Genomic DNA, 12,861 nt, shown 5'->3' on the forward strand with positions numbered 1-12,861 from the left:
CCTGTTTCAGAAACTCATCATATATGTGAGATAGTTGGTACTGCCCTTCGTCTCTCGAACAGCAGGCGATCGCTACGGCACCCTTAGATTGTAGACCGAAGCTACGGCTGCGTTATGTGTTATGTCAACCAAGTTGACAAATCGGGGTCAATAAAGTTTACCTTTGAACAGGAATCCCAAGGTAGCCTTCCATTCATGAACACGCTGATAGTGAAAAAAGACGACGGCACTGTAAAGCTACCGTAAGCCAACAAATATACAGACCAATATCTCAACTATTAGTCTCATCACCCTTTACATCAAAGACATTGTACAACAGGAAAGATAGCGTTGTGACTGATGAGTATGACAAAGTGGAAGAAGAGGATAAAGTCAACGAAGCCTTTAGAACATGTGGGCAGTACCAAATATCCCACATATATAATGAGTTTCTGAAACAGGAATCTAAAAAATCTCTTGGATGAAAATCAACTGACAACTCCAAGATCAACGCTGGAACTACTTCTAGCGTCGGTTGCCAATAGCAGTCACTATCCATCAAGTGTTGATAAAGACAACATGCTTTGTTGAAACGTACATAAGTAAGTGAATATTCTGGATCAGATACAAAGACCTTTGTTAACCAGTATCTATTGATTATACTGATGGACTTTTGACGAGATACATCATATTCCATTTGAAATCCACGCTCCCCCCCCCCCCCCATGTGAATGATTTAGCTACATGTTCCACAGAGAGAGAGTATAGAACAAACAACTTCCATTTGAAATTTTCACTCCAGTTGTGGAAAATGTAAATCCATTATATAGGGGGTGCATGGGTTTCAAAATAGTTAACCCTAGCCGATTCCACTTGAAAAACATATTCCCTCTGTGGGAGACTTTGCTTAATTCTTCCACAGGGGTATAGCAACTAGATATCATATGGAATATCCCATTTTGTTATCCTAAATAAATTAATGAATTACACATTGCACCTTGGAGCTATATAGTTCAGATTTGAAGATCGTGTGAAATGAGCGATCTTGACAGATTGTTGAAAAAGAAATCCATGCATATTTTCCATCTAATTCTATTCTGAACATCATGCCAATTCCAATGCTCTTATATATTTGGCATTAGAAACCATACTTTAATGGAAGGCATTATGAATGAATTGTAAACCCTTTCATCGTGTAATATAATTTGACAATTACTTTAATAATCTTTCAATATAAGCTTCATTTTGGGGTTCCAATCTTTTCATTTAATTTAAGTCTAACAAAACAATAAACTTATGTGATTCAAAAAATGCATTAAAGATGAAATTGGTTTTTAACTGCAGCTAGCTATAAATAGCTAGATTGAATTAAAAATGCAATCTTCATGAATCATTTGTTGGAGTGTATAACTCCCTATATGTTGCTATTAATGCTCTTCTTCGTCGATGTACTCCAGTTAGCTTGCAATCTGATTGATATACAACTTAATCTTATCGCAGCGTCTTAATGCCCGAGTGCCGTTTTATGAGCAGGGAACCAATTTAGCGATCCTATGATACGATACAATGGTTTTTCAATTATTTTGCAATCAAGGTTCTTCATAAATCCATTATACTGACAACCTAGACTCTCTCGATGCTCTACTCACAAATTATCTTATATTTTATTTAAGCTTAACTCTTTCCACGCGGGTGTTCACTGCAGACGACAAATCTCAAATTTTGTTTCAAAAATTCAAACATTTCAGATATGTACATTTTCATGACCTTATTTGGAATAAGCATGAGAAATGCATTAAAATGAGTACAAACAAGACTAGTATTGGTCCAGTGGTTATTGGGATAGCTCTTGATATTTTGAGAAAAAATCTCAACACTTGCTAGTGCTGAAGCCTATGGCCTTAACTTTCTCCACGGGGGCGTCGACTGCAGACGACAAATTTCAAATTTTGTTTCAAAAATTCAAAACTTTCAGATATGGACATTTTCGTGAACATATTTGGAATCAGTATGAGAAATGCATTAAAATCAGTACAAACAAGCATAGAATTGGTTCAGTGGCTCTAAAGATTGCTCTTAATATATTGAGAACATATCTTAAAACTGGGAGATAATCTGCAGATACTCTGTTTAACTTTACGGTAGAGAGTAAAAAGGTAGTATGTGATGTAAAATTTACATGTAGATATTGTATTTCTAGTTTGGTATATAGCAGGACGATTAGTGATTTGCATACTGGCCATAGGCACTATAGGCTTCAACATGAAAAATTCAAGGGACCTTATTTTCTCAAAATATCAAGAGCTATTTCAAGAACCACTAAACCAATATGCCCTATTAGGCTTGTTTGAACTCATTTTGATGCACTTTCCATGCTGATTCCAAATATGGTCATGGCAATGAACAATTCTGCAATGTTTTTTTTAAAGACAATTTGGAGCTTCTGCAGTCGATGCCCGTGTGAGAGGGTTAAGCAAACATCTCAAGACAAGAGGTCGTATCTACTATGCTACTTATATGTCTCTAGCTGCAGGACATCTGGTAGAATTGGCTAGATTTCGCGTTACTCAAGACCACTCATCGATCATCTGGTATTGCGTTTAACCTACATACTCTTAATTCTGATGAAGTCTGATAATGGCCATTAGTGATATATGTAACATTCCTAATTGGACCCACATTATAAACCAGTCTTTGCTATGGAAGTTTCCGCGTTCGTCGCTGTCGCTTCCTCGCGCTTGATTAAAGTATCAAATAATTTCAGTTCGGGGCACTGTGAATTCACATGCTTCCCTGAATGGGCTATTTCATTAGATGCAGTCTTCAACAGAGGGTGTATGAGTTTTGAATAGAATAGACAATGGGTAACTTGGGTAACTTCTATTTGAAATGCTCACTCCAGTTGTGGAAGATATAGGTGAAGCAATAATACAGAGGGAGTATGGGTTTCAAAATGATTAAACCTGACCAATTATATTTGAAAACATACTCCCTCTGTATTCAACAGGGGTAGTGTGGATTTCAACTGGAATAGCCCAATTCACACACCTGTCTGTGAAATCATACACACTTAGACTGTGATTTCATATATTTTTTCACTTATTTCAATGTCGACAACAGGTAAGGCAATACTATACGGCACACTGTGAGTACATTAGATGCTTACTTGCTTCAAAATCACCTGTGCAAATTGCCAAATTGAAATTCGATGTGTGCAGTTTTTACCATGGCATTTATGCAGCAATAAAGCAGAATTGTCCACCAACTAATACTTAGTTTTGTCCATTGCTTTTTTAAGATGAGCTAATAAATGTAGTACAGAGTCTGTGATTTCCCAGACTTGTCTATGAAGTCAGAGAAGTCAAACTTCACAGTGCCCCCGAACTGATTTAGTAGCTTCCTCCGACAATACAATAGTATATATATATTTTAAAGTTGAAGGAACAACTAAAACCATATACCTCTTTCTCTACGTTGACTTATACACCTACAATCCTCCAAATTGATCTGAATATTTTTTCAGTGTGACATACTCTTTTCTAATAGAATAAGAAGATCAAGAGGTGTACTTGCTTTTTTGGTCAGAAAATGCCTTAGAACATGTAGAACAAGACTTGTGCGAATTTTTATGGGACCGACCATAGTGAATCATCGTCGTTCTTAGTTAGAAAAATGCCGTAGAACAAGACTTGTGGCATTTTTATGGGATTTGCATGTTACTGATTGTAGCCGACCACAACGAATCATCGTCGTTTCTTAGTTAGAAAATATGTATTAGAACAAGACTGGTGCGTATTTTTATGTTACTGATTGTAGCCGACCGCATTGAATCATCGTCGTTTCTTAGTTAGAAAAATGCCTTAGAACAAGAGTATTTTGATGGGATATGCGTGTTACTGATTGTAGCCGCCTGCAGCAAATCATCGTCGTTTCACAGTTAGAAAAACACCGTAGAACAAGAGTTGTGCGTATTTTTATGGGTTTGCATATTACTGATTGTAACCGACCACAGTGAATCATCGTCGTTTCTTAGTTAGAAAAATACCGTAGAACAAGTATTGTCCGTATTTTTATGGGATATGCATGTTACTGATTGTAACCGACCACATCGAATCATCGTCGTTCTTAGTTAGAAAAATACCGTAGAACAAGACTTGTGTGTATTTTTATGGGAGTTGTATGTTACTGATTGTAACCGACCACATCGAATCATCGTCGTTTCTTAGTTAGAAAAATGCCTTAGAACAAGAGTTGTGCGTATTTTTATGGGATATGCATGTTACTGATTGTAGCCAACCACGGAGAATCATCGTCGTTTCTTAGTTAGAAAAAGTCCTTAGAACAAGAGTTGTGCGTATTTTTATGGGAGTTGCATGTTACTTAGTGTAGCCAACCTCATCGAATCATCGTCGTTTCTTAGTTAGAAAAATGCCTTAGAACAAGACTTGTGCGTATTTTTATGGGATATGCATGTTACTGATTGTAGCCAACCACAGCGAATCATCGTCGTTTTACTGTTAGAAAAATGCCTTAGAACAAGAGTTGTGCATATTTTATGGGATTTGCATGTTACTGATTGTAGCCGACTACATTGAATCATCGTCGTTTATTCGTTAGAAAAATACCGTAGAACGAGACTTGTGCGTATTTGTATGAGATTTACATGTTACTTATTGTAGCCGACCACAGTGAATCATCGTCGGTTCACCGTTAAAAAATGCCTTAGATCAAGACTTGTGCGTATTCTTATGGGATTTGCATGTTACTTATTGTAGCCGGCCACAACGAATCATCGTCGGTTCATCGTTAGAAAAATGCCTTAGATCAAGACTTGTGCGTATTCTTATGGGATTTGCATGTTACTGATTGTAACCGACCACAGTGAATCGTCGTTCATAATGTTGTTTTTACTCTACGTCTTTATTATGCAGTATTTGTTTCTTGTTGGATTGTTATTCGTATATCTATCTTGTCTTGAGTTGATAAAGTTCAAAGAATGAATAATGAAGTTCTTTCCGAACTAAATCTTGATCATCCGATGCTAAAATATACTATTTCATTGCAGTTTAGAAATATGTCAATAAATGATTTGTAACATCCAATGTGCTTAGCGGTAGTGTTATATCGTAGCTCGTGTTTCGCTTCTAACTATAATATGCATTTTCCTATCAATGTTCTGTTTAATAAATAACATTGTTTGTCAGAGGTACCACGTTTCTCACCTTATCAACTACGACGGTATAACATTTCACTGCTGATACCTATTCCGTAACAATTGTAATACTAATAAAGATTTTATATTTCATACGCGTGCATATTTGAATTGAGTTATTTGATGTCAAAATTCGTTTCTCATGAAATATCCAGATACTTTGCATTAATTCAAATGTGCCTAAATTAGTTTTATTGTGCAAATACCTTTACTCAATCAAAATGAAGAAATTTGAAATCATTTGGAATGAACAGTATCTTCCAAAAATATATATCCCGGGCCTTAGACATCATGTTCCTGCAACATGTGATCATTTGAGTTGGAATAGTTTCAAATTGTTAACAAGAATAGTCTTTTCAGTATGCAACCAGACATATGAGAGGCTGAACACTGAGAAAAAAAATTACAACAGAATACGGTATCTTAACTGCTGCGAAGCATTTATGTAGCTTTTATGCATTATGTATCACTCAAGAGACAATTCATTGAATATACTTAACAAATATTAGGTTAAAGCTCGTGTAATAAGTCGACAACAAAAATCAATTAAGATAAACTGCCAAGAAGATCACAAGCAACGAAAAATGGGTTTTTTATAACTCATACAAAGTTTCTTGTCGTTTGATTGGCCAATTATTATTGATTATTTCTGCTATTTTTAGCAGCCAGCTGCAAAAGTACTATTGCACTCCATGCGAGTGCAATAGTCATTTTTCCATTGCACTGACGCGGAGCTACCATAGCAACGCTGACAGACGCGTTCAATTCCCATTCGGTGAAATATGAACTGTTCCATTAAACTCGGCAAATCCTCTTTGAATGGAACAGTCCTCGTTTTACCTCATGGAAATATTCTTTACATGAGTATAAACTCATAAAGATTCAATATAGTAGAGAAATGCGACGACCTCAAAATAGACTGATAATGAATGGTCTCACTCTCTGCTCTTCTGTAAAAGTTTTGGTAGGTCGCAAAACAGCTCTTTGTTCGCGATGTGCTGCTTCTATTGATGTTGTATACTGCTCTAAGCATGCATGGTGAGTGGCACAGGTCAAGAACTTATATAGGCACCTAGGCACTATAAAAGACAACCACATGGGCCAATCAGTGGTTCACAGCAGTGCAGGGACACCAAGAGTGAAGGAGTACAGTAAAGCATCAGAAACGATGTTTATAGACTGCTTATGCACTCTGCTCTTGAAGGATGGTGCATCGTTGTCAGACATGTCTCCGACTACTCCATCTGGTAGCCTGGTAGGCTATTCCAAACGATTACGGTCATGTATTCCATTTTGTAATATACCTGGAACAATTCCAATGTCCGTGTGTTGCGGTTTTTCACTTTACATGGGTGGATTTGCCATAGGTTAGGGTTAGGGTTATAGGGGTTTTTAAACCCTAACCCTATATTTTTTTAAACGTAAAAGTTTCTCTTATTCAAATGTTAATTACGGGAAAATAGTCATGTTCTACTGTAATACTCGTACTGTAATATGCCTCTGCACATGAACCGTATTGAAAATAGGCCTATTGATCCGATGAGATGCACCTGCACGATTAGCCACACTGTAATGCTTTCCGATGCTCGCACTGCACCCGTCGGTAATCCGCGCACTCACTACGCGATAGCGCATCGCGAGCACATGATGCGCACCACGAGCACGCGTTATCGTACCGCGCGCACGCGATAGCGAGCGGACAGAGGGACGGACGGACGGACGGACACGCCGTGATTAGTATTATGATAATATGTTCTCACCTTGTGGCTAAAACGTCTCACTCATGATTATAACGATATGGAAAACATAATGACAGCGAAAATGCGAAACAATCGTTCACACAGTGTTAGTAATATGGGAAACACACAAAACCCTCTAACGGAAAAGGACCACATTAATGATAGCTTGATACTACAAAATATTCCAAACAAATGACGACCAGCATGATAACCTTTCACTAGTGTTATCCGTGTTGTGAACATACAAATATCCCTTATACCATTATGTGATAGCTTAATGCAATATACGCCAATCAAATTGCGACAAGTATTATTAATCACTAGTGGGAACACACATTGTGTCTTTAAGATGTCCACAATAGTCAATAACATAATGCTAGCAAACTGAGACATGTATAACCTTTCACTATCAATGGGAAGCATTCAAATATCTCTTACGAAAAAGGGCCACAATATGTGATAGCTTAATACAAAATACTCCAATCAAATTTGTGGGAACATACATATCTCTTTAAGATGACCACAATAACATAATCACAGCAGCTGAGACACGCATAACCTTTCACTATCCGTGTGAGGAACATTATGTTAAGATGACCCGATGCAAGTTATTGCAACAAGTATACCTTTCACTACATAGAGTTATTTGTCTGAGGAACATACATGAGTTCATTTATCACTAGTGGGAACACACATATGTCTTTAAGATGACCACAATAACATCATGCTAGTAACTGAGACATGTAAAACCTTTCACTAGTGCCATTGATAAGAAGCATTGACATATCTCTTACGACAAAGGACTACAATATGCAATAGCTAAAATAATCCAAACAAATTACGACAATTAGTATCATCACTAGTGGGAACATACATATCTTTTTAAGATGACCACAATAACATAATCACAGCAGCTGAGACATGTATAACCTTTCACTATTCGTGTGAGGAACATTATGTTAAGATGTCCCGATCCAAGTTACTGCAACAAGTATACCTTTCACTACATGTATAGCGTTATCCGTCTGAGGAACATTCAAATCTCTCTTAAGGAAAAGGAACACGTTAGGTGGTAGCTTTTAAGCTACGATATAATACAAGCAAATTGCGACGAGTATTATTTATTACTAGTATTACATTAAAACAATACACATTATCTCTTTACAATGACCGCAATAAAAGCATCCGAGTTAGGCAATGCAACCAAATTAGTTTGATCTTTCGATCAACAGTCGATCTTTATTAATTTATAAAATCAATCAACTGACTATTGTTAATTGTGATTACATATGAATCTGTGCATGTAATGATATTGCCCAATACAATTAACAAATGTACCATTAATTATGATTAATTAGTTGATAGTTCATTAACCTTAAGCATCGAAGCCGCATCGACGGTCGATCCAAAGATCGAACCAATTTGGTTCTGGTGCCTTACTGCGACAAGTATAACATTTCAATGGCGTGTTCCATGAAAACTCTCTACAGAAAGAGGACCACAATAATAGGTGATAGCTTTTACAATCCACACATTGAATATCCCCGTTTTCCAGGAAAATTTCACCTTGAGCACATGGATAGTCTTGCAATTAGGGTCGGATTTCCCCTAGGCCACCCAATCATAGACAGTACTACTGTCTATGATCCAATACGCTCCACATAGTAGGACTGCAACTGGTCAGTTAAAGGCGCACATAAAAATAACAGATGTGGAAATAGGAGTATAAACTGACCAGTAGATACCAGTTGTAGTCCTACTAATTCATGGCATATTGGATGGCCTAGGGGAAAGTTTACCCATATTTGCAAGACTATCCATGCCTTCAAGGTGAAAGAAACCTACTCATGTTACCCATGGCCATGGTCCGGTCTGCTGTCAGATCTTACCCAGGGAAATATGACATTCCAATATTCCCCTTTAAGACTCTCACTTCCACTTCCGTTTTATTTTCAAGTAATGGATAATATACAAATAATCCAAATTACAGCGTTATTGTAACCATTCACTGAATGTTATCCGTGGGGGAAACATAAAACAAATCTCTTAACGCAAAATCACCACAATACGTGATAACTTAATACAGAATAATCCAAGCGAATTGCGACAAATATAATTTATCACTATAGTATTATATTATAAGTGGGAACGTACATAACTCTTTAAGAGGACCACAATAAATTAATCCAAGCAAATGCGACAAGCCGAGGCGACAAGATAATCTTTCACTATAGTGTTATCGATGAGAAACATCCGAAAAAGGACCACAATAGGTTATAGCTTAATACGAAATGATAGCAGCAACTCAGACATGGATAGCCTAGCCTAGTGTTATCGATAAGAAATATACACATATCCCTTTCAAAAATGACCACAATATAGGTTACAGCATAATACGAAATACTCTAAACAAATTGTGAAAGTATTATTTATCACTAGTAACAAAATATCAGTGGAAAACATACATATTATCTCTTGCTCTGCGTGCTAGCCATAGGCTTCAGCATCAGCAAGTTTTGAGATATTTTCTCAAAATATCAAGAGCTATTTCAAGAACCACTGAACCAATACTAGGTTTGTTTGAACTCATTTTAAAGCATTTTTCATGCTGATTCCAAATATGGTCGTGACAATTTACAGTTATAAGTCTTTTAATCTAAAACCAGATTTAAACTTGTTGTCTGCAGTCGACACCCACGAATTAAGAGGACCACAATAAAATAAGCCAAGCTACTGCGATAACCTTTCAGTGTTATCGATGGGAACGTATTGAGGAGGCTAACCAGAGTATTCCTTAAGAAAAGAGACCACAATAGATATGAGATCTTAATACAAAATAATCCAAGGCAATTGTGACAAGTATCAGTTATAACTAGTATTATCAGTAGGAAAACCACACACACTTTTAAGAGGACCATAGTAAAATAATCCAAGCAAATGCGAAAGGTAATCTTTCACTAGTGGTATCAATGGGAGACATACAAATATCCCTTATTTTTATAACACATATAATAACATGAATAAAAAAACAAATTAGGTGAGGTGATCGCTTTAATACAAGAAAATCCAAGCAACTGCGACAAGTATAATCCTAGTGTTATCAATACCCACGTATATCTACTTTATATTTTGTAGCATTCAATGAGTGGGTAGTGATATAAAACCCGTCTGAGATGTAAGTTCTACGTATAAACGTCGTAATCTCTCACTGATCACCACCATAGCCAATCTTAATAAAACGTTTTCCTTTAAAATGAGCAACCAAAACACTTTAATAAACGCACCTGATTATTGCCCAAACAGCCGTGCTCTAAGTGTATTGATAGATAATCTCTCTATTGTAACTAAATTTAAACTGACTAAATCACGGAATGACCAGTCATTAGTAGACTGTGTACTTTGTATGTTATCAATCACACGTAGCGAGCTACGCCAAGGAATATTACTGTACATTTGATACCTGCAAGCGTGGCCGGTCGTGTGCATGGGGAAAACGTACATTTACTTGAGGAGGCTTGCCAGACATTGAACCGTAGTTGGGGCTTCTGGTTGCATGTAACATTATAAAGAATTCTTTTAGACACCGAGCTCTCATAAGCTTTATAAAGAGGACTGTACACAGTATTTGTTTACTGCAAGTATGATATAGCGTGCATTACATGAGTAATAATCATATGTTTTCAAATCAAATCAGGAAAAGATTCCAAGTTTTAATGGCAATATCTTTGTTGAGTAAGTAAAGTGTTACTTAGCATACATACCCATTACTGTATCAAAATCAGAGCTTTTTCAAGATATTTACTGCAAAATATGTACATTACATCGTATTCTTGTCTTATAATTATGCTTATTCCAGCTTGCTCAGTTGCAATGCTCACCCAATACTGGCTGTCTACATGTACATGATGTACAACATGATCTTAAGAGATGCAAATCAAATAATCAGGTGATTTGACCATGTGAGATCAGCATCCCGTATCTTATACAGAATCAACAGCATTATTCATTTTTTTTGCGATGCTGTACTCCAAGGAACAGAATACCCGCATCTCACATTGGTTGTATTTATAAGGAATAATACTACAGTATATCCTACTCTTCATATTAAGTCAAGGGAATGTATGCGTAAAGATATTCCTTGCCCACAATAACTTTCTATTACGTAATGAGCTATTCCAGATGAAATCCATACAGCCCCTATGGCAGACACGACATTAATCTCTCACATAGCATGCATAGGGAGTCTATAGGGAGTGTAGATCTCAAATGGAGTCACCCATTCAGGTAACCCGATTTGAAATTCACACCCACTATTTGAAAGATTAAGGTAATGTCTTCCATCTCAAATGGAATAGACCAATGTACCAGATAACACTAACGTAGCCTACCAGTGGTAACAGTTATTACATGAATGTATGTCCGCTTTTAAAATGGGACAAGACTTATAAGACTAAGTTCAAGATCTCAATAGGCTATTTGCATATTCTGTTGGTCCAAGATACTAAAATTCTAATATAAGAGAAACATATTTGACATGATCAAGGGGAATGAGTCGGATGTCGCTAATATTGTTTTTGAGATATTGGCAAAAACAGTGTTAAAAAGAATTCTTTTGTTTTATGTTGTTTTCAGCCATTGATATATGGCTCATAACTCGGTATTTAATAAACCAGATGTATAATTTTGATGGGGTTGTATTATTCATAAACTGCCAGTAAATGATACAAAAACGTCTATAGTTGTAAACGACTCATTCCTCTTGATCTTGCCACATATTAATAAACTTTGTATCTTACCTTGTGCAATTTACGTCTCCTTTTAAATTCAAATATTTGATTATGTACTTCGTATCTGCTGTTCCAGCAGCTAACTATCCTGACTGACGTCTTGTACAAGCCTTAATATAAACGTCTCCACATGTATATCACTTCCAAGCCATGAATATCTGCAGAATACAACATTGAAGATCGTGTATGAATGAAGATGATAACAATACTCAGGTGTTTATCACTAAATGATGTGCACAAAGATCAAGAATGTATAATAATCCGCAAGAAGTAGGTTCTTCTTTAAATTCACTCAACAGGTGGTAAATCCTGGTACAAAATATAAAGTAAATAGCATAGGTTTAAAGGTGGTGCAATGCTAAGAAAACACGTTCTACAGTTTTAATGTTGAAGCAGAAAATGCCGCTACAAACGTATTACGGTCTACCCGTTGAATTCCCTAGACGTAATCACTCCACGTGGTAAACTAGCATGTTAACTTTCAATTGCCCGTGCACTCTATACTACCAGACCATACGTAGCTTGATGAATCCTGTATGCATACTTTGTTAACTAGCACTCTCTGTGAGCAGACTACGTTATATGTCTATACATTTTTGTATCACTGTGTGCTCGCACGTAAAGAGTTGATTGAAACACTTCACACGCCACAATCATCTGTGTCTCATACCATCGAGGCAAACACCTCATGTCTGTCTAATATGTAACATCCTCAAACACGGGTTAACATTGCATCTCAGGTATTCCTTTTGCCCGCCTCACGATTCAATATTACACTGGACTGACGGCATTTGCAACCAACCTTACAGCGATGCAGTGGTCGCTTGCTGCACGGCTAGACGTATCAGGGATATACCGGCTGTGCCATTTTTGTGACAGGGGTGTGAAAGTTGAAACTGATTTCATTCGGTGTAGCTTAGCATTATACAAGGTGATATATTCACTGATGTAGTGTATTGAATTGTACGGCTTATATTACCATTAAGTGCATCCAGAGACAGGAAAAAGTGTATTAGTGTTATCAGTTGAAGGAAACTGGGCAAATCGGCAATATTTTATTCCAAAAAATTATATAGGGGCTATACATTCATTTATATAATATAGAGATTGGGAAATATGGCAATCAATATACCTATAGTGTCAT

General features: G+C 36.7%; 1 protein-coding gene across 1 annotated transcript in view; it reads right to left on the reverse strand.

Annotated features, from left to right (window-relative positions):
- LOC140140883 (alpha-N-acetyl-neuraminyl-2,3-beta-galactosyl-1,3-N-acetyl-galactosaminide alpha-2,6-sialyltransferase-like) overlaps positions 1–12,525 on the reverse strand; it is a 201,568-nt gene extending 189,043 nt beyond the window's left edge. Inside the window, exon 1 of the mRNA XM_072162633.1 lies at positions 11,727–12,525. The gene's annotated coding sequence lies outside the window, so the exon portion shown is untranslated. The remainder of the gene's footprint in view (positions 1–11,726) is intronic.
- Positions 12,526–12,861: the final 336 nt, after the last annotated feature.

Source organism: Amphiura filiformis, chromosome 19 (genome assembly GCF_039555335.1).
Source record: "Amphiura filiformis chromosome 19, Afil_fr2py, whole genome shotgun sequence".
Lineage (NCBI taxonomy): Eukaryota > Metazoa > Echinodermata > Ophiuroidea > Amphilepidida > Amphiuridae > Amphiura > Amphiura filiformis.